Below are 21,453 nucleotides of genomic sequence, written 5' to 3' on the forward strand. Positions count from 1 at the left end.
GCCTTCTGGTGTGCCTGTCATTGCCCTGAGATGCATTTACCCTGGAAAACCACTGGCCCAAGGAGGAAGAGAGTCACACAGTATGGACCAGAAACCAAGCCAAACCCAGCTAAGCAACAGATGCTGGAGCAAGAAGCAGATGCCTAGAGCTGTATGCTCTTAAGTTCCAGGGGATTTGCCCACAGCATTACTGTGATAGAGCTGAGGGGTACACACAGGCGGAGTCTGCATATGAAAAGCAGAAATGAGACGCCTGATACCATAGTTACTTGATAAGCATCATATAGTAAGCATTTAGGAGGCTAGTATGGTGGTGACACTAAGACTTGAGTTTTTGGCCCCATTTCCCTCTAGGGGACATTCCCATCCAGGTAAAAGCGATTTGGAAAATACTGCTGTGTGTCTGGTCCTGGGCTTTATGGGGGACATTGCAGAGAACACAGGAAAGATTAAATGCAGTTTGATGTATGTAGATAAAAGAGCCTAGACTTTGAAGCCAGAAATATGTGATTTTGATTTTCTTTCTTTTTTTTTTTTTTTAAATTTTTAGAGACCCACTTGTAGCATATGGAAGTTCCCAGGCTAGGGGTCAAATCAGAGCTGCAGTTGCTGGCCTACACCACAGCCACAGCAATGCAGGATTGGAGCCACATCTTTGACCTACACTGCAGCTTGTGGCAACACCGTATCCTTAACCCACTGCATGAGGTCAGGGATCAAACCGGTATCCTCACTGAGACAATGTGGGGTCCTTAACCTACTGAGCCACAATGGGAACTCCAGAAGGATGTGATTTTTTTTTTCTTTCTTTCTTTCTTTTTTTTTGTCTTTTCTAAGGCCTCACCCATGACATATGGAGGTTCCCAGGCTAGGGGTCTAATAGGAGCTGTGGCCGCCAGCCTACACCAGAGCCACAGCAACACGGGATCCGAGCCGTGTCTACAACCCACACCACAGCTCTTGGTGATGCAGGATTCTTAACTCACTGAGCAAGGCCAGGGATCGAACCTGCAACCTCATGGTTCCTAGTCGGATTCGTTAACCACTGAGCCACGATGGGAACTCCAAGAAAGATGTGATTTTAAAATCACAGCTTTTTTGGCTGCTTACTAGCCATGGGACCAACGGCTAGCGACTCAGCCTCTCTGAGAGGGAGTGCCTATGTGACCAGAGGGGTCTTTCCTCTTTTGCTACCTTGCGGGATGAAAGCGAGCAGCTCAAAGCTGACACATAGGAGACATGCAGCAAAAGAGTCCTTGTCATATTCATTGTTGGTGCTGTAGGGTCTCAAGGAGCCAAGGGTCATTTTACTTGGAGTTATATCTCAGAGAAGCTTGAGCGACAATGCCAAACAGGGCAGGGAATATGCCCCTGATCAAAAACGTTAGCTGGTTGGAAGGATCCACATAGGAGTCAAGAGAGTGACTGAAAAGGCCAGGGTTGCCAGTGGGGTCTTTTCACAATGCTGATGAAGCTGAGCTCCAGGCCCCCATGGGCCCCTCCCAAGACCTGGGGATGTCTCCGGCCATTTGGTTGGTGTTCTTTCTTTTCTTTTCTTCCTTTTTTTAATTATTATTTTTTTGCTTTTTAATTTTAATTTATATTTTATTTATTTAAAAAATATTTTAAATTTATTTTATTTACTTTAAATTTTATTTTATTTATATTTTATTTATTTATATTTTTTATTTTATTAAAATTTTTTTTCTTTTTTCTTTTTTGTTCCCAGGCTAGGGGTCAAACCAGAGCTGCAGTTGCCAGCCTCCGCCACAGCCACAGCAATGCCAGATCCAAGCCCTGTCTGTGACCTACACCACAGCTTGTGGCAATGCCAGATCCTTAACTCACTGAACAGGGCTGGGGATTGAACCCACATCCTGATGGATACTAGTTGGGTTTATAAGCCTCTGAGCTGCAACGGGAACTCCAGTTGGAATTCTTTTTTAAAAGAGGGCCTTGTAAATTGCATAAGCCCCAGAGACCCACAGCTGCACAGCTCTGGGTACAGCCCGGGCTGGGGAGTTGGGGTTTCTCCTGTAAGCCCTGGGGAGCTCTTTGGTGGGAGGAAGAAGTGTGGGCGCCCCTGGAAGTTGCCCAGCTGCCTGGCGTGCAGGGAATCTGCTCAGTCCCTCTGGGCTGGCAATGAGGCCTCACAGAGCATGCCCTGAGCTGCAGACCCAGAGGAAGGCCTGAACCCAGTTCCTCTCCCGAGGCAGGCCCCTGCAGGCCCCTCTGTTCCTGTGGGATCTGGAGGCTCGCCTACCACCCCCAACAATTTGGGGAATCTGAGGCATGATGCTGCTTTCCTGCCGGCTCCGAGCCGGCTGACACCACCATCCAGCTAAGGAGATTAAGCCGGCTTTATTTACAGAAGCCTCCTGGTGACAGCAGCACCCACCACACCCCTGGAGAGCCTGGGAAGAATGAAAGCACATTCCTTTCTTGTCGCCGCTGAATGCCAGGGCAAAGGCTCCATCCGCCACTGAGACTGTCTACACAGCAGAGGGGTCCATTCACCACCGAGACTCTCTACACAGGCAGAGGAGTCCTGGCCCAGGAGGCCTGAGGACCACCAGCTAGGAAGACAACCCCAGAGCAGGGGCCGGAGCACAGAGGACCAGTGCACAGTAGGGGCCTGATGTCCAGAGAGGCCTGTCTACCTGCCCCAAACAGATCAGGAAAGAGAGGCACCAAACATTTCCCAGATGAATGAATGAATGAATGAATGAATGAGTGTATGACTGAATGAGTGAATGAATGACTGAATGAGTGAATGACTGAATGAGTGAATGAATGGTAGTGCAATGCCCCCCCCCCACTGCCTCTGTGTCAGACCCCATCCCCAATCCTCATTTGGGGAAGAATTTTTTAAAAATAGTAATTGATAAACACAAGCATTAAAAAAATATGTTATTTTATTAGTAAAATATTGCCATTCACCCTTGAGGTGTGGGACTTTCACTTGAAGAGTTTGAAAGGACAGAAATAAAGGACGGCCCTGTCCTGCCATCACAGGCCTTTCACTCATGTGCCCTGTAAACACACACACACACACACACACACACACAGACACACGCACACGCCTAAGAGACAGTCCTGCGTGGTGATGAGTGTATGATCTCTAGAGTTGGGTGCTTTGGGTTGGGGACCCAGTTCTTTCTTTTATAAATGGAATGACCTTGGGCCAGTTACTTAACCTTCCTGAGCCTCAATGTTCTTATCTGTAAGATGGGATGATGATGCCAACCACTTCCCAGGGTTTGTTATGAGGATCCATGAAAGTAATAAAATGTGCCATCAAGGAGTTCCCTGGTGGCTCAGTGGGTTAGGGATCTGATGTTGCCACTGCTGTGGCTCGGGTTCACTTCCTGGCCCAGGAACCTCTGCATGCCTTGGGTGCAGCTGAAATAGATAAATAAATATCATCTAAATCAGAGATGAAGGAGGTTTAAGGTATTACTTATCCTGAGGGGAAGAGGAGATGGGGGGAGGAGAAGAAGAACTAAATTCAGTCCAAGACCTCAAGGAGTTCAGGGCTAGTGGATGAGCAAGGACAACCACAGAACAACTGTTATACACAAAGGAGACAGACAAGGTGTCGTAGAAAACCTGGTATGGAGAAAACCCATCCGAAAATGGGGTTCCTGGCAGGTTGTTGGGGAATGGGTGAGAGTCTTGCAGATGGGTTAGGAATGGGGAGAGCGAAGGCAGAGAGTGCGTGGAGGTGGGCAGAGAGAATTGGCTGCTGTGATGTTGGGGATGGTAGGATGGAAGAGTTGGGACCACATTGATTAGAAAATGGGGGCACTGACAGTCTTGAACAATTGGGCCAGCTGGCTTTAAAGAAGAAAAGGATGTCTCCATCCTTGGCCCAGAGCCGTCCCTTGCCAATGCTGCCTGGTCACAGAAGAAACCAGAGAACAAATGTGGATGATTTGAATTCCTGGCAAACAGACCGAATCCAGGTGGGTGGTGGTACCACAGCTTGTTTTTTGCAGTGGACATCACCTCTCTCAGGAGCCCACCCTCTAAGGATAGCCAACCTTCCACTGACCTCTAGTGGTCAAAATGGCACCCAAACCATTGCACATCCGCCGGCTCCACAAGTCTCTCCCCAGGGATATTTGAAGAAGAAGTTGCTTAGAATCCAGTCAAACCTTTTTGCCCTCCATGGGCTTCCCCCCTTCATTCAACTAAATCTGTCTACTACTCACTCCCTGAGCAAGGATGCCTGGCCTGAGGCGGCGGGGGGTGGGAGGGGGAGACTTTTGGGGGCTTGGGGAGACATGACACATGTCTCCTGTTGGTCATAGCCTGCTGAGGATTTTTCCGCTTCATGGAGCACCCTGGTTGCAGTGAAGGATGAGCACTTATTATTATTGTTGTTGCTATTACTATTATTTTTGGTCACAGCCGAGGCATGCAGAAGTTCCTGAGCCTGGGATGGAACCCACGCCACAGCAGGGACCCAAGCTGCTGCAGTAACAATGCCAGATCATGAACCCGCTGCTGTGCCACAGGAGAAGTCCAGATGGGCACATATTAAAGTCAATATCCTACTCACGGTTAAATTTTATTAGACTGAGAAATGGGGTCAAGTGTTCTGAAAATAATCACTAAACCTTAACACTAGGTCAGATCCCATTCTGTGCCTTTTAAATTCAGAACTGTATTCTCTTTTCACAAAAACCCTTAGCAGCAGACACGTTAAAGAAGAGGAAATTAAGGAAGTAGCTTGAGATTGCAAAGCCAGCCAGTGATGGACGGACACCTGAAAAGGCAGCATTGTGGTGGAACTTGTGCTCTTACCACCGCAGGGTATTGACTCCCAGCATCATCTTGGGCCAGCCAAGTGCCACCCCTAAGGTTCCCGAGCCCCCACTTCCTCATCTGCCATCCGAAGAGAATGGATTAGAGTCCAGTCATGGACTTTTCCGAGACGTGGAACAGACAACAGCTAACAGGGCATTTGCTTTAGCTAAAGGGGGGCCACTAACCCAGCTCACTCTTCTTCTCCTCCCCACCTCCTTTCCCACCCAAGGGGCTCTTAACACTTGGGAAAGCTCTCAGGACACCAGGGTGCTGGATGGCACCAGGGAATTATTTACTGAGCATTTATTTAACATTTATTATATTTGGGACACCCTATGAGGTGTTTTAGAAATACTCTATACTTAATCCTCACACCAGTCTCACGAGGAAGCTGATATTGTGCCCACTGTACAGATGAGCAAACCAGAGCCCAGAGAGAATCAAAATCGCACAGCCAGGAATCGGCACAACCGGGATGCGGAGCCAGGTGCCAAAGCACGTGTCTTTCACAGCAAACTCTGAGGTCCCTCTGCCAGCGAGACTGTGTCCTGGGAATTGGTGTCCTGGGGGCCGGGGCCGCCCTTGAGTCACTGTGCCAGGTCAGAAGGTGACCACCATCCTTCTTCAGGGCAGGGGCTGCTGCGGGTAGCGACGAGCTCACAGGAGCAACATGCCCATTCCAGCTCGGCAGCCACCAGCCCATCTCCACCCTGACCAAAGGTTTCAGCCAAAGCGCCCTTTCTAGATTCTGGCTCCCACATGAGAAGGGTGTGGAAGCAGACAGCCTTGCCACCAGCCCAGAGATGAGCTGCTTCTCAGAGGAAACTGCCAGCTCAGCAGGGCTGCAGGATCAGCCTTCGTCACTCAGCCCCCTTGGTGGTTGCTTATCTCCACTTGGCAGGTAGAGAAATGGTCAGTGCGGGGCCCCTGAGAGGCCCTCCTTTCTTGAAGCCATGTGTTGTTTCTCAAGCTTGTGGTTCTGGCCCTAAATCCAGGGACAGATAGAAACGTGATGCCAATGGATCCTTGGAGCCCCCTCCCCATTTAGCAAAGACCTGATCGCTAAGAGAAATCTTAGTAGAAGGGAGTCAGAAGCAGTGCATCTCAGCAGCATCGTAGTCGAGAGCATCTCGGGAGCAGAGAATCAGAAGGCTGTGTTCTAGCCCTCGCTTTGCTCTCCTTGGCTGTGTGACCGGGACAACGCCTCACTTCCTCTCTGACCTCAGGGTGGGGAAGCCACTGACCAAGTTCACCCAGCAAGCTGGTGACAGAACGTAAGGCTAAGCCCCTGGTCCTTCTCTAGTAGGATGGGGTCAATGGGTTCATGACATTTTTGGATTCACATGCTTGCTTTTTTTTTTTTTTTGTCTTTTTTCTTTTAAGGGCCACACTGGTGGCATATGGAAGTTCCCAAGCTAGGGGTCAAATTGAAGCTACAGCTGCCGGCCTACAGCACAGCCGCAGCCATGAGGGATTTGAGCCACATCTGTGACCTATGCCGCAGTTCATGGCCACACCGGATTCTTAACCCACTGAGCGAGGCCAGGGATCGAACCCTCATCCTCATGGATACTGGTCGGGTTCTTAACCCGTTAAGCCACAACTGGAACTCCAAATTCACAAGTTTATGAAGCAGCCCTGGGTGCCGGGGACTGTGCAAGGGCCCAGGACTACTGTAGTGACCAGAGGAGCACACTCCAAGCTGGAGGGAAACTCTTAAATCAGCCATGGCTCTCCTTCCTTTTCTTAAAAATTTTAATTTATTTCAAAAATTTTTTTTATTATGATTTCTCCTTCCACTTAAAGATGAAGAAGGTGAGACCAAAGGGGGAAGTCACAAGGACTTGCTCAAGGTCACAGAGAAAGAGAAGGGGTATAAACTCACTTCATGCTGAGCAAGAAGGTAAACTGGGGACATTAGTCTCTTTGGCTGAATTTTGGAATTCAGGAGACCGAAGGGCTGATAAAGGATGAGAAGAGAGGAAAAAAAAGCCTTCGTTGGAGCCTGGAAGTCCCAGGTTGAGAGGGCGATGCCAGATGAAGCCCAGCAGGTCTTCCGTCCCCACTGTGGTTCTGCTGTCTCTCGAGGAATTGATAAGACTTCTGCCTTCAGGAAGTCCCAGTGCCAGCTCCCTAAGGCGAGCGAAGGCTGGGAGTGGAGGCTGGGAAAGCGACAGGGGAACACCGTTTAGGGAAGCTGTTCCCTGAAGATCTTGCTCCAGTGTTGGCCATGTGATTAAAAGTAAAATGTCCTTTCATGGTTTTGAAGCTCATCATGTTATTTTCTTTCTTTCTTTTTTTTTTTTTTTTGCCCTGCTACTTTAAAGGTTTAAATTGAAGCATAGTTGCTGTGCAATATTACATAAGTTACGAGTGTACAATACAGGACTCAGGGGTGTTTAAAGCGTTACTCATTTAGAGTTATTAGAAAATATGGGCCATCTTCCCCATGTTGTACAGTATATCCTTGTAGCTTATTTTATACCCAGTAATTTGCACCCCTCCCTCTCTCCCTATTGCCCCTCCGCCCCACTGCTCCCCACTGGTAACCACTAGTTTGTTCTCTGCATCTATCAATCTGCTTCTTTTCCGTTATATTCACTTTTAATGTTATTATTATTTAATTTATTATTATTATTATTTTATTATCTAGTTTGTATTATTTATTTATTTTTTGTCTTTTTATTTATTTATTTTTTTAGGGCCACACTCGTGGCATGTGGATGGAGGTTCCCAGGCTAGGGGTTGAATCAGAGTCGTAGCCACTGGCCTATACCACAGCCACAGCAACGCCAGATCCAAGCTACGCCTGCGACCTACAGCACAGCTCACGGCAACGGCCGCCTCCTTAACCTACTAAAGACGGCCAAGGATCAAAAAAACCCACACCCTCATGGTTCCTAGTCTCGTTTCCGCTGCACCACGATGGGGAACTCCTGTTTTATTTTTGAGATTCCACATATAAGGGATAACTTACAATATTTGTCTCACCATTTTATTAATTGATTGTAAACCAAACCACCACACCCTGACTTATCTTTGCAGCAAATGGTGATTTTAATTATTTCAGGCGAGATTATTTCTAGTGTCTGAACCATTGTATATGACCAGAGCCGAAATAAACTCTAAGATAAATCCAGAGAGACCTGGAAGGAAAGTTGGATTCCCTCTGGGATAGATACGTACCTGTCATTGTCACCATTTCTTCTCTTGGTCACCCATAAGAAATTCAAGGAAGAATGAGAAAGGACCCTCACCTTTGAGGAGTTCATGGTCTAGTGGAGGAAAGGGATGTACAAGGGGAACGTGTCAGAATCAGGTGACATCCACTCACAGAAATGTATTCCAATACTCATGTATTTTTTTAAATTTATTTTTCTCTTTCTTAAGGCTGCACCTGCAGCATATGGAAGTTCCCAGGCTAGGGGTCCAATTGGAGCTGCAGCTACCAGCCTACACCACAGCCATAACAACACCAGATGTGAGCCGCACCTGGGACCTAGGCAGCAACTCTGGATTCTTCACCCACTGAGCGAAGCCAGGGATCGAACCCACATCCTCACCGGAGACTATGTTGGGTTCTTCACCTCCTGAGCCACAACAGAAACTCAGGCCAACATTTTTAGAAGATGAAGCTCCTCCGTTTCCCTGGGTCATAAGCCTCTACAAAAGAGATTGTGTTTTAGGCCCACCGGTACAGCCACAGTGCGAAGCACAGAGCAACCGTGCCCGCTGAAGGATTAAGTGCCTCCGGGGCCCGGACCACTGCCCCACTGAGCCTCTAACAGCTCCAGCCTGGCCCCTCAGAGGACACCACCCAGCCTGTGGTCCAGAAGGGCCGGGCTCCTCCTTGGCCCACTGACCTGAGGGGAACGGTGCTTGCTGAGTCCCCAGAACGCTGTCCAGTGATGTTTCTCACCAGTGTTTGCCCAGGTCCCTGGGTGAAAGGCCTCTCCCTTGAACACCAGCCTCAGACAAAGGACAATGGGGTCTTGAGGGCCTGGAAAGTGGGAAGAGGGGGGTCCAGAAGGAAACCGGCTGGAGGAGAGGGGGAGCCAGGCCATGGTCTCTGGTTCTGCAGAGCTTTGAGGTGGAGGCCCAGCCTCATCTGGCGTAAGTCCGCCCTGAGGGAGGAATGTGCTGGCCCTGAGCATCCGTGGTCAGGCTGGACCACAGCTGTGGGGTCGGGCTGAACCCATCTGTGGAGGTCGGCCCACGGTGACCTTGGCCTCTTCCAAAACCTGTTCAGTCAGGCCAGGCTCAAGCATGGGGGCACAGGCAGGAGGCCAGATGGCGGGGGCCAGAGCCGGGTGGACGTGGCGGCTGATGGGCAGGGCCCCTGGCTGGACTTCTGTCCCCGTGCTGACTGAGCCCTCCTGCTAGTGGCCGGCAGGTGGAAGCAGGGGCAGTGGGGAATTAGTAACGAGATACGGATCATTCACCTCCAGGTCACTAGTTCAAAACCAGGTCACTGGGGAGTCAAAGTTCCCGACCAAGAGGGCTGGGATGGGGGTTTCGTTTGAATGGCTGGAAGGCAGATATTGGGTTCTCAGAAGACAGCACAGGAGGTCCGCCTGGGCCTCAGGGCCAGGAGCTCTGGTGACACGGGGCAGGCAGGGAGGCCTCTGCGTGGGGCTGGTCCTTCTGGTTCCATTTCTCTCCACGACCTCACTTCTCTGTCCCCAGGCCAGGTTACACCTTCTGTGTGCTCCCCTAGGGCTTGTCTGTGCAAAGAATACAGGTAGGCTGTCCTTGGATCATCTGGTGAGAGCTCAGCTTTCTTAGAAATCTCTGCCTCTGAGGGCAGAGATGGCAATAATTATATACCATATGTATAGATTAGATACCAATATGAATAAGATATAATCACTCTCTAGCACATTCTGATTTCGTTACTGTTTTGCCTTATCATTCTCTAAACTAGTTGACGTGTTTACTTGTCTCTTGCCTGATCTTTACCCTTATTATCCTTAAGCTCTTTGAAAGCAGACACCCTCTATGCTTGGCACTTACTAGGTGCTGAAACATTGTTTGTTGAATGAATAAATATGTAACATAAAGAATGAATCCCTGGTGCCTCACACAGTGTCTGGCAGAACGGATGTGTCAAGGATATTTGTGCTGAATGAATGAATGAAAGTTTTGAGAAATATCCGCTCCCAGCATGCCAGAGGTACCATTTTACTGCCAGAAACTTAGCGAGTTTTTCTCTAAACAAAAATGAAATCTGTAAAGCGCAGTAGATGTTTGGAAAATGTTTTTTGAGCAGACAGATGCATGGATGGATGGATGGATGGATGGATGGATGGATGGACATGGGGGTCAGATAAGTAAGGCTAGCATGCATGGATGAGACAAACCCAAAAGGTTTATGAAAATTAATTTTCTGTCTTATCCCAAAGGTTGGCCTTTTGGTTTCCTCTCTCCTTCACTCTAGATCTGGAGTTTTCTCATTCCTTAAGTTGGCATGTAATTAAGTTTTTTTTCACTCATTCATCAATCCATTCGTTTTTATAGTCTACAGTTCCTGAGTACATGCCAGGCACATACAAAGATAAATAAGATACAATCCAAGCCGTATGTCCAGTGGGGAGTCAGACAATCTTCTAACTTCTTTTGCTGGCCACTTGCTACAGTTTCTTCCTTCCTTACTCTCTCTCTTTCTTTCTTTTTCATCATATCATCTCTTGTTCACCCATTCATGTTTACTCATGTATTCAGTAAGCATTTGCTCCATGCCAGTCACCATGCTATGTGGTTACAACAGCGAACAAGACGGTGTGGTTGTGTTTTTGCATTGTCTTTGTGGCTTGCAGCTGTACTGTTAGTCCTAGATTGTAAGTGACTACTCGATCAGCTATAGAAGTGGAATTTAGTCATGAGTCAGCTCTAGATCTAGTGAAAATTATGGACAGAGGCTAGACTGAGCCTCTTTGCTCTACACATTGACTAACCTGGCGCCACTGACGAGTGGCAGTTATGTGGAGATTTCAACAATGAGACTGCTTCTAACACACAAAGGTAGCATAATTTCAAGCTATGTTTCTCTGGGCAAGAATTGAAGAGCCTCATAATTCAAGACAATGGCTATAGCATCTACGAGTGTCTGCCATGTGCAGATGTTGTGCTACCTGTTGGGGGTGATGGATAAAATCTTGCTGGGGGAGTTCCCATCATGGCGCAGTGGAAATGAACCTGACTAGGAACCATGAGGTTGTGGGTTCACTCCCTGGCCTCGATCAATGGATTAAGGATCTGGCGTTGACATGGCTGTGGTGTAAGTTGGCAGCTGTAGCTCTGATTGGACCCCTAGCCTGGGAAGCTCCATATGCCTCAGGTACAGCCCTAAAAAGAAAAAAAAAAATCTTGCTCTGGCCTGATAAAAGATCTGAATCTAAAGACATAAAGACCCTTGGTTCTATGTGATAGGGGTTCCAAAGAGGGTATGTTCCATATGAAGGGGCTTGATTATATTTTGGGAAGTTGGGGTGAGTTTTACAGGGGAGCCCACATTTGGGTTTTGCTCTTGCCAGAAAATAGAATTTTGTGGAAGAAGAGAAGGATGTGGCAGAGCTTAGGTCCATGAGTTGTCTGCGTGGCTAGAATGTAGGGCATTAAGAAGAGATGGACCTGGATATATATCTGAAAAAAACAAAAACACTAATTCAAAAAAATACAGGCAGGAGTTTCTGCTGTGGTGCAGTGGGTTAAGAATCCAACCGTGATGGCTTAGGTCACTGTTGAAGCATGGGTTCAATCCCTGGCCCAGCACAGTGGGCTAAAAGGGTCCAGAGTTATCACAGCTGTGCTATAGGTCACAGCTGCTGCTTAGATTTGATCCCTGACCAAGGAATGTCCATATGCCATGGAGTGGCCATTAAAAAAAAAAAAAGGAGTTCCCATCATGGCTTGGCAATAACAAACCCAAATGATATCCGTGAGGATGCGGGTTCAATCCCTGGCCCTGCTCAGTGGGTTAAGAATCCAGCATGGCCATGAGCTGTGGTGTAGGTCACAGATGAGGCTCAGATCTGACATTGATATGCCTATGGCATAGGCTGGCAGCTGCAGCTGGAGCTCACATTCGACCCCTGGCCTGGAAACTTCCATATGCTGCAAATGTGGCCATTAAAGAAAAAAAAAAAAGGAACAGGCAGATTGCAGAAAACTGCTCCCAATGCAGCAGAAATCCATAAGGAGATAGAAAATGTAAAAACCTGACTAAGAGCTGTGACGAATAGAAAGAGGGCAAACATATGATGAATAGCAATTCCAGAAGAATTGCAATAGAAAGACAAAAGAAAACAACCAAAGAGAAAAAGGCTGAGAATTTTCCAGAACCAAGGAAAGAAATGAATCTTCAGCGGCAGGAAATAAGTCCTAAGAAAGAGCAAATGAAACATGTACCCAGAACATTGTAGAAAAACTTTAAAAACCAAAAAGAATAACTCTTAGATGCAACAAGAGAGAAATACAGATTGCTCACAAAGAACTCATAATTGGACTTATAGTTGATTTATCAACAGCAACAGTGGGAGCCAAAAGACAATTAAATATTTTTATGGCGCTGAGAGAAAAAAACTCAGTCTTCCTTTTTTACCATTTTCAACTATCATTGAAAGACAAGAGGAAATAAGGACGTTTTTAAACAATGGCCAAAAGAATGTATTATTCAAGGACAGTCATGGAAAAGATTTCTAGAGTATGTATTTTAGGAGAGAAGAAACTGGACTCAGAGGGAAAGATTCAGAGGGGAAGAAGAAATGGTAATTAAAGGTGTTGATAAGGACCTGGCAAAGCCCAAAATGTATTAATTGCCCCAAAACAACAATAATGAAAATAATAAAATTTAGGGTATAAAACTAAAGTGGAACTATCTGAGATGCTACATAGCGATAATGTGTAATTTGCATTAAAATGTTCTAAATTTGTATATTATTTAGGAAGAGGGTAGTAATATTAACTTTAGAACTTAGGTCCAGGTAGCTTGAAAAAATTTCAGGTTAAGTCCTGAAAGAGTAGAAACAGAACATACAATTTTTCTTTTCTTCTTTTTAGGGCCACACTCATGGCATATGGAGGTTCCCAGGCTAGGGGTCGAATTGGAGCTACAGCTGCCAGCCTGCACCACAGCCACAGTAACGCAGGATCCGAGCCGTGTCTGTGATCTACACCACAGCTCACGGCAATGCTGGATCCTTAACCCACCGAGCGAGGCCATGGATCCAACCCACAACCTCATGGTTCCTAGTCGAATTCATTTCCGCTGCACCACGATGGAAACTCCCAGAACATATAATTTCTAAATTAATAGAGGGGAAAAAAGAAATGTGGAAATCTTGATCAATCCAAAAGAAGACAGGAAAAAAAGGAAAAAAAGCACTAAAAAGCAGAGGAAGTAGAAAGTACAAAAAGGAATGGTGGAAATAAATCTAAATATATTATGAAACATAATGAATTGAAGTGGATTTCACTCACTAGTTAAAAGACAATTGTCAGGTTCAGTGTGAAAAAAATAGAAAACTTTCTTAGGCTACTTTCAAAATACATCCCTAAAACAGGATTCTCCCCAGATTGAAAGTAAATGATAAGAAGAGATATTCCAGGAAAATACTAAGCAAAACAAACTAACTATAAGGCTGTGGCAGAGTAAATGTCTTTAAGGCAAAAAAAAAAAAAAAAAAAAGGTCATTATATAGTGATAAAAGGAACAATTCATCAGGAGAGTAGAAACCATGCGAATTGGTATTTAACTATTCTCAACTCTCAACATGTAGGAAGGCAAAAAGCTGACCAAGCTTCAGGGAAGAATGGACAAATGTTTCCAGGAGAGAGATTTAAAAATGCGACTTTCTGGTAGTTGATAGGGCAAATGGTATAAAACTTGGCAAGAATGTATCAGATTTGAATGACACAGTGCACAGGATGGATCTAATAGACCTGTAGGCAATGCTGTACCCAACAACGGAAGAATGTACATTTTCAAACACGTAAGAAACAGTTACAGTAACTGACAAGGCACTAAGCCACAAAGTAAGTTTCCACAAGTGCCAAAAAAAGAAGGACCTTAGGGTCCACCGGCCCTGACCACAATCTAACTCGGTTATAAAGGGACAACAAAAAGGTAACTAAAAAAAGAAGCAACATGTTAGAACCTAAAACCTTGCGAGCTGTTTTGCAGGTTAAAGAAAAAAATCATCCTATTAATGAACCAACACTTAGAACAAAATTTAAAATCATGCTTAATCATACTTAACCATACTTTTTAAAATAAAACTTGAGGGAGGTAGCAAGGACGTCCTGGGGGCCGTGGTCCTCCGTCGAGGATAGTTTTGCTCCTCAGGAACATCTGGAGATGCTGGAGATGGGTTTGTCGTGACTGCGGGCACATCCGCCAGCATCTAGTGGGCGGAGGCCCGAGTCGCTGCTCTCCCGCAGCGCCAAGCGCAGCCACCCCCGAGTCTAGGGGGTTGGACCCCTCAGCCCTCGGTCGTCGCCGTGTTCACAGGGATGTCATGCAAGCCACTGAGAAACAGTTGACAATCCTCCGCAGAGAAGAAAAAGAAAGCGACACGACCACACGCACCGCAGCTCAGAGCTTCAAACACCACATTTAAGGTGCACTTCAAACAGCCCTGTGCAGCACAGGCTGGTCCCGGACCCCAGCCTGTGTAAACAGAGTTATATTTACTAGCATGAAACCTAAAATAGAAATCCTGCCGCAAGCTTTTCTCTCCTTAAAGGTGTCTCTTTGATACCTGAGTGGGTACCCACGAAGGGGCCCAGGTCCATTGTTAAGGCCATCAACAGTGGCTGGTGGGGACAGTGGCTGGTGGGGACAGTGGCTGGTGGGGACGCTTTCTCTTTCGCATTTTACGGGGAGCGTCAAAGGCCAGCAGATTCATAGCCTGGTGACGTCTTTGACAGAAACACTCCTATTTTTTCTCTTTGGCTGTAGCTGGTGTCCGCAGGTTGATGTCTGGTATCAGAAGAGCCTCGAACAGGTGGCTGAGGGAATCTGTGGGCTCGCTGTTTTACAGAATGTTTAAAATGGTCAAAAATGAACTTTTCTGAACCTCTTTCGGGGTCCTAAGATGTTTCTGACCTAAGGAGGGTTTTTCCGCTTTGTTGTTGTTGTTTTTTTCTCAATCTAGATTAAAAATAGTCTAATTGTCCAGGTAGATGGTGCTTTTTATTTATTTGTTTCCCATCAAACTCTCTCTCTCTCTGAAGTGCACACAGATGTTTATTTGGTTTGTCTGTGTGTGGGAGGGAGAGCCACACAGACACAGGCTAACAGCCACACGAAAGGCAAAGACAGAGCCTCTAGCCTGCCTGAACCGTCTTTCCCCGCGAAATTGAGAGGACGGAGGTCCTTCTCGAAGCAAATGATGGTGGTGATGGAGGTGAGAAGGGAGCGCAGGGAGAAAGACCAAGCGCTAGGTAGCGAGCAAGGCTCAGGGGAAGAGAGCCGTGAAACGGCAGGAAGGTGAGGCTGAAAATGGGTCTTTTTCTCTGCTCTGAGCCAGTACTGTCTTGGCTCCAGGCCTGTCTGTTCACAGGTCCTATCTGTGTCACTGAGGAGGAACCCACTGGGGCTTGGGGATTACCAGGGAGGCGCAGCTTCAGCCTCCATCCACGTGGAGGGGGCATGGGGGAGGAGGCGGGAAAGACAGAGACCCAGGGCATCGTCAATGTCTGCCCGCCTGGCCCTGGGTGGCCTCTCTCCTCTTGTGAGGGTCAGGAAGGGAGATGGTGGAACGTGTCCCAACTGGTTGACACTTTTGTAGATTGAAGGGATGGGTGGATTGCAACATCAAAACATCAGCCGATTTGAGAGGTTCTTTGCCTCCAAAGATGCATTTACTTAGTGCCCTTCCAGGGAAAACAAAGATGTTACAATGAAAAGTTTTCCCTTTCATCCTGAGAAAGAATTCTAATACTAGTACCTCCCTGGGTATCATAGTAACGTATGTTTATTTACGTTATTTTCACAACTGCCATCTCCGTTGGTCTGGTCAGGAAGCAAGAGATAGACGCTTAGCTCTTTTCATCCTGGACACTGGTTTTCTTCCTCCTCTCTGATAACAAGAACAATGTGATTGGTCATATTTCATGTTTTGCTTTGGTTGTCAGGAAGCTCTGTACCAAATTTGAAGCTCAAACATTACTGATTCTGTTTTTTTCCTGGTTTTGATTTTCACTTATATTTTTATTTTCCTTTGGTCAGTGTTTTAACTTGGATGACATTTTTTTCATTTTATTCCTTTTGAGTTTTGGTTAGAAGTTTATAGCCTTTATTCCACAGATATTTATGAACCCTCACACTCCCTATTTCTCTTTCTTGCTTTATCCATGTCCATGGCACTTAACACCATCTAACATGCCACGTATTTTACTTATTTATTGTTTAGACAGGCCCGATCCTCAGTTGAAGGCACTGCTCTCACCATCCTGGAATCTAATACCTTCTGAATGAGGAACCCACAAGTCCCTTTCCATTGGGCTCTGTGAATTCTGTGATGAGTCCTGATGGGATATTCCAATATTTCTATGCGCATGAAGGTTTGATCCGGAGGAAGGATCATAAAGACACATAGCAGGAATATGTATTTTAACATAAAAGATAAATGGGGCTTCCACTGTGGCTCAGCGGTAATGAACCCGACTAGTATCCGTGAGGATGCGGGTTCGATCCTTGGCCTTACTCAGAGGGTTAAGGATCTGGTAATGATGTGAGCTGTGGTGTAGGTCACAGACGCAGCTCAGATCTGGTGTTGCTGTGGCTGTGGTGTAGGCCAGTGGCTACAACTCCAATTTGACCCCTAGCCTGGGAACTTCCATGCGCTGTGGGTGCGGCCCTAAAAAAAAGCCAAAAAAAAAAAAGACATCTATGTGCAGACACACACATACACACACACCTCTGCATGAATCTTTTGATGCAGAGCCAATGCCTTTTCTCAATCATCTTTTTTGTATAGAACGCACCCTTAATGCAGCATCTATGATTTCCTGTTTTCATTTCTTGAAAGGGGAGGGACAAGTTAAAGAGAGATTTGAAAAGAAGTCTGACTGCAGATTTCTTCTGTAGTTTTACCATCTCCTCCCCAAGCTTTTACAATTGTCTCACTCACTCTTAAGCAAGTTTTAGTGCGTTGCCTTTATCAAGTCATTCCGAATCACCCGGTTTAGTTCTCACATAGACAGACTTTCTGTACCCACATTTCATTAGCTTACATAATATTGAATTCAATTACGTACATTACAACAGCAAGTAAAATAGCCGGTATCAATTTGGGAACAAATGTAAATGATCCTTGATAAGTAAACACCAAAGAAGAGAGAAGCAGAAATATTCAGTCTTGTTGAAAAGTGTTCTACCAGCTTCTGGCATTCAGTGTACGGTGGGCACCAATCCGGTTGGTGAATCTGGGAAGTCAGTTAACGGAGGCTGGTTAAAGGAATTTCTGCTGTCATTAATTCTATGAGAGTACACAAAGGGTAGACTCAGCTGGGCCAAGGAGAGTTCAGAAGGCTCCCTGGAGAAGTTATGACTGAGATGAACTCTTTTTTGTTGTTGTTGTTTTGTCTTTTTAGGGCCTCGCCTGCTATGGCATATGGAGGTTTCCAGGCTAGGGGTCGAATCGGAGCTGTAGCCACTGGCCTAAACCACAACCACAGCAATGCCAGACCTGAGCTGTGTCTGTGACCTACAACTCGGGATCCAAGCCATGTCTTGGACCTACACAGCAGCTCACGGCAACGCCGAATCCTTAAGCCACTGAGCAAGGCCAGGAATCAAACCTGCATCCTCATGGATGCTAGTCAGATCCATTTCCACTGAGCCACAATGGGAACTCCCAAGATGAACTCTAAAAAAAAAAAAAATGAAACAACAAACCAACAAAAAACTAAAGGTAGAAGTAGAGGTTGCCTACCTGAAGAGAGAGAAGTGACTCAGGCTGTTGGAACAGTGTGTGCAAAGACCCTATGGCAGGGCAGAGCCATGGCAGATTCAGAGACCTGGAAGAACGGAGATGTAGCTGGAGCCTATGGAACGAGAAGCACGGGGCAGGAGGAGTTGAGAACCAGGAGGGGAAGACCTGACAAGCTTTGTAGGTCATGTGAAGGATTGTGAGTTTCCCAATGGGAGCAAGGAAGCTACCAAAGGAAATCCTGCCATTTGTGACAACATGGATGGACCTTGAGAGCATTACGCTAAGTGAAACAAAGACAAATACCATCTGATCTCACTTGTAAGTGGAATCTAACAAACAAATAAACCTAAAGACCTGAAATCATAGATGCAGGGAACAGATTGGTGGCTGGCAGAAGTGGAGGGTGGGGGGGCGGGCAAAATGGGTGAAGTGGGTCAAAAGGTACAAACTTCCAGGCCTGATGTAAGTAAGTCCCGGGACTGTCATGCACAGCATGGTGACTAAAGTTGAGGACACTGTGTTGTGTACTCGAATGTTGCTGAGATCGTGAAAGTTCTCATCACAAGGGGAAAATACGGTAACTGTGGGCGGTAATGGATGTGAACTAGAACTTGTGGTGATCATTTTGCAATATACACAAATATCAGATCATTATGTCATAGGAAACAAATATAATGAAAAACAAGTAAGGACTGTAAATATCCACTGAAACCAGCAATGTGGAGCTCCCCGATGACGTCAGGGAAAGCTGTTTCCTGCAGGAATGAGGTAGAAGGTGAATTGGAGTGGGTTGATTGGAAGTGGGAGATAAGGAGATGCAGGCTCTGCAAATCCTTTCTAGGAGGGAAATAGAGAGAGAGGTATACAAATATACATGGAGATCCTTACGGAAAGTCATCTCTCTCTCTCTCTATTTATATACGTACAAACACATGTCTCTTTTGTTGTTGAGAAAGCCAGTTCAGAGAAATGACACGATTTCCTGAAAGTTGTACAGAAAACCCACAGCTAAGCTATGACCATAAACCCCTCCTCTGACTCCTCAGACAGAGCGCAGAGCGCAGAGGGAGGGCTGGATCTCAGAGCTCTAGCAAATCACTTATTTTCCACAAGTCTCAGTTGCCTTGGCTTTCCCTCGCTTGTTGGGAGGATTAAAGGCAAGAATTGCTCACCCGTGGGCCCTGGCAGCACCCTGCCAGCTTCCACATCCCACTAATTCCTCTGTTTCCTTCTCTCGTTTTCTCCCTAATCCCAGAGGAGAGGGATAGCATGAAAGGAGAGAGAGCATTCGGATATTTCTTTTGAGAAGGGTGATGAGCTGGGAATTAGGTTAAGATCAGCTGGAGAGATGGAGGGTGGGGGAAGGGGCAGGGCTGCCAACATACTGGATACTAGTTCGGTTGTTAACCTGCTGAGCCACAACGGGAACGCCGATGTTAAACCAATTTAGATGACTGGGTTTGGGCTGAGATGTTCCTTTTTTCCAAGTGTTTTTCAGGTGTGCTGTTGTTTCTCCAGTGGAGCCTGACATAAGAAAAGAGGTCCCTGCCAGCCTGAAGCAATATCTATGTAGATTTGCCTAAAGTTGGAGTGGCAAATGTGGACTGTGAATGACCCCCTCACGGTCTGCCCCACACAAGGGGCACGGCCTCTGCAACCCCATCGACTACATTCGGGTTCTCCTTCCCAGTGAGTATTTTGTTTGTATTCTTCACATGAACCAACCCCTGAAGTTGCAAATGCCATTCCAAATGCTTGAAGAAACTATTTCCAAATAATTCATTCAGCATCACAGTGATAGCCAGAGGCTCTATTTCCTGCTAGTTGGGGGAAGGTGTGGGGGGAAATGAAGCCAACTGGATACAGTCAGATAAATACCAGAGTGGAAGAGCTGCATGGCCGATCAGACTCAGTTCGTGGAAAAGGTTAAGTAAATAACCTTTAGCTACGACCTGAGTGAAACAGGAAACTCAAACCTCCCATAGAATCAGAGAGGTTTCCACGGTTCAGGTACTTAGCTGTCCTCAGGGCTCCCCTTCACAGAGCTGTTTTCTCTCTGCCCCAATAAACACTCAGGTTCAAAGCAGTCAATCTGTTTTCGTAAGGCTTGGGTACTCAACCATGGCATCTCTTTCCTTGGTGAATTTTAGGCAGTGGTTCAACCTTTGCTTTACAATTTAAACATCATCCTTAAAAATAACTCAGAGGGTTTACAAGCAGATAAGTTCAGCCTTCTCTTCTCACAGAGTATTAAGGAAGGTTTTAGAGGATCTAGAACAATTTGAGGATCAAAAGAAATAATAAGGTAAAGGAATGATTAAGCTTCCATGAAGCCACATTGATGAAAGAGAGAAAGAAAGAAAGAGAGAAAGAAAGAAAAGGAGTTCCCATTGTGTCGCAGCAGAAACGAATCTGACCAGGAACCATGAGGTTGCGGGTTCGATCCCCGGCCTCGCTCAGTGGGTTAAGGATCTGGGGTTGTTGTGAGCTGTGGTGTAGGTTCACAAACACAGCTTGGATCCTGCATTGCTGTGGCTGTGGCGTAGGCCGGTGGCTACAGCTCCGATTCGACCCCTAGCCTGGGAACCTCCATATGCCGTTAAGTACAGCCCTAAAAAAAGACAAAAGACAAAAAAAAAAGAAAGAAAGAAAGTGGGGGGAAGGAATGAAGGAAGGAAGGAAGAAAAGGAGAGAGAAGGAAGGAAAGAAGAAAAGAAAGAAAGAGGGAAGGAGGGAAAGGAAAGAGGGAGGGAAGGAAAAACTCTTCCTTATCAGGGAAGCCAACTAATAAATGTAGAAGAAATGAGGGAGTTAGAAAAGCACCATTTGGCAACCATCACAACCATTGATTTAGGCAACAAACCTCAACGGATGCTAAAAGCAATGGGTGAAAGTTTGAGGACTAATCAAATTTTATATAATCGCAGCGTCTACCCATAAGACACTCACTAATTACACGGGGAGAAATGGTCATTCCACAGTGGAGCAACCTGACAGACACCATCTTCAACAGGTGATCAAATTTAACAACAGCCGGTAATGGGACAGACCGACTTTATGTGCCTCATGCTACAACGTACAAAGAAGAAACATCACTTCTGTGGGGTTCCTGCCAAATGTGTATAATCGAAACACCAGGAAACATTCAACAAACCAAACTCAAAAGCTATTCTACAGGCACAGGGAGCTCTGCTCTTCAAAAATGTCTATGGCATGAAAAAACAAAGTGGACTGAGGAACTGTGCCACATAAGGGAGACTGAATTGGGACACGCAATAAATGAATGCAATACGAGAATGGATTTTCTTTTGCAATTAAATGACAGTATGGGAGCAACTGGTGAAATCTTTGTCAAGTCTTTAGTTGAGATAGTAGTGTTGTCATCCATGTGAATTACTTGATTTTTTTTTGTCTTTTGTCTTTTTTGTTGTTGTTGTTGTTGTTGCTATTTCTTGGGCCGCTCCCGCGGCATATGGAGGTTCCCAGGCTAGGGGTCAAATCGGAGCTGTAGCCACCGGCCTACGCCAGAGCCACAGCAACGCGGGATCCGAGCCTCGTCTGCAACCTACACCACAGCTCACGGCAACACTGGATCGTTAACCCACTGAGCAAGGGTGGGGACCGAACCCGCAACCTCATGGTTCCTAGTCGGATTCGTTAACCACTGCGCCACGACGGGAACTCCCTGAATTACTTGATTTTT

At 46.3% G+C, this 21,453-nt stretch overlaps 1 long non-coding RNA gene across 3 annotated transcripts; it reads left to right on the forward strand.

Annotated features, from left to right (window-relative positions):
- Positions 1-15,011: 15,011 nt before the first annotated feature.
- LOC125131345 (uncharacterized) lies at positions 15,012-21,082 on the forward strand. 3 transcript variants are annotated; one of them, XR_007135899.1, is made up of 3 exons: positions 15,012-15,218; positions 19,239-19,439; positions 20,678-21,082. It is a non-coding gene; the product is annotated as an uncharacterized LOC125131345 (long non-coding RNA). The 3 variants fall into 3 exon arrangements; XR_007135900.1 differs by lacking the exon at positions 15,012-15,218 and adding an exon at positions 18,040-18,068; XR_007135898.1 differs by lacking the exon at positions 15,012-15,218 and having other exon boundaries at positions 18,186-19,439.
- Positions 21,083-21,453: the final 371 nt, after the last annotated feature.

The sequence above is a fragment of the Phacochoerus africanus genome, chromosome 7, assembly GCF_016906955.1.
Source record: "Phacochoerus africanus isolate WHEZ1 chromosome 7, ROS_Pafr_v1, whole genome shotgun sequence".
In the NCBI taxonomy this organism is placed as follows: domain Eukaryota; kingdom Metazoa; phylum Chordata; class Mammalia; order Artiodactyla; family Suidae; genus Phacochoerus; species Phacochoerus africanus.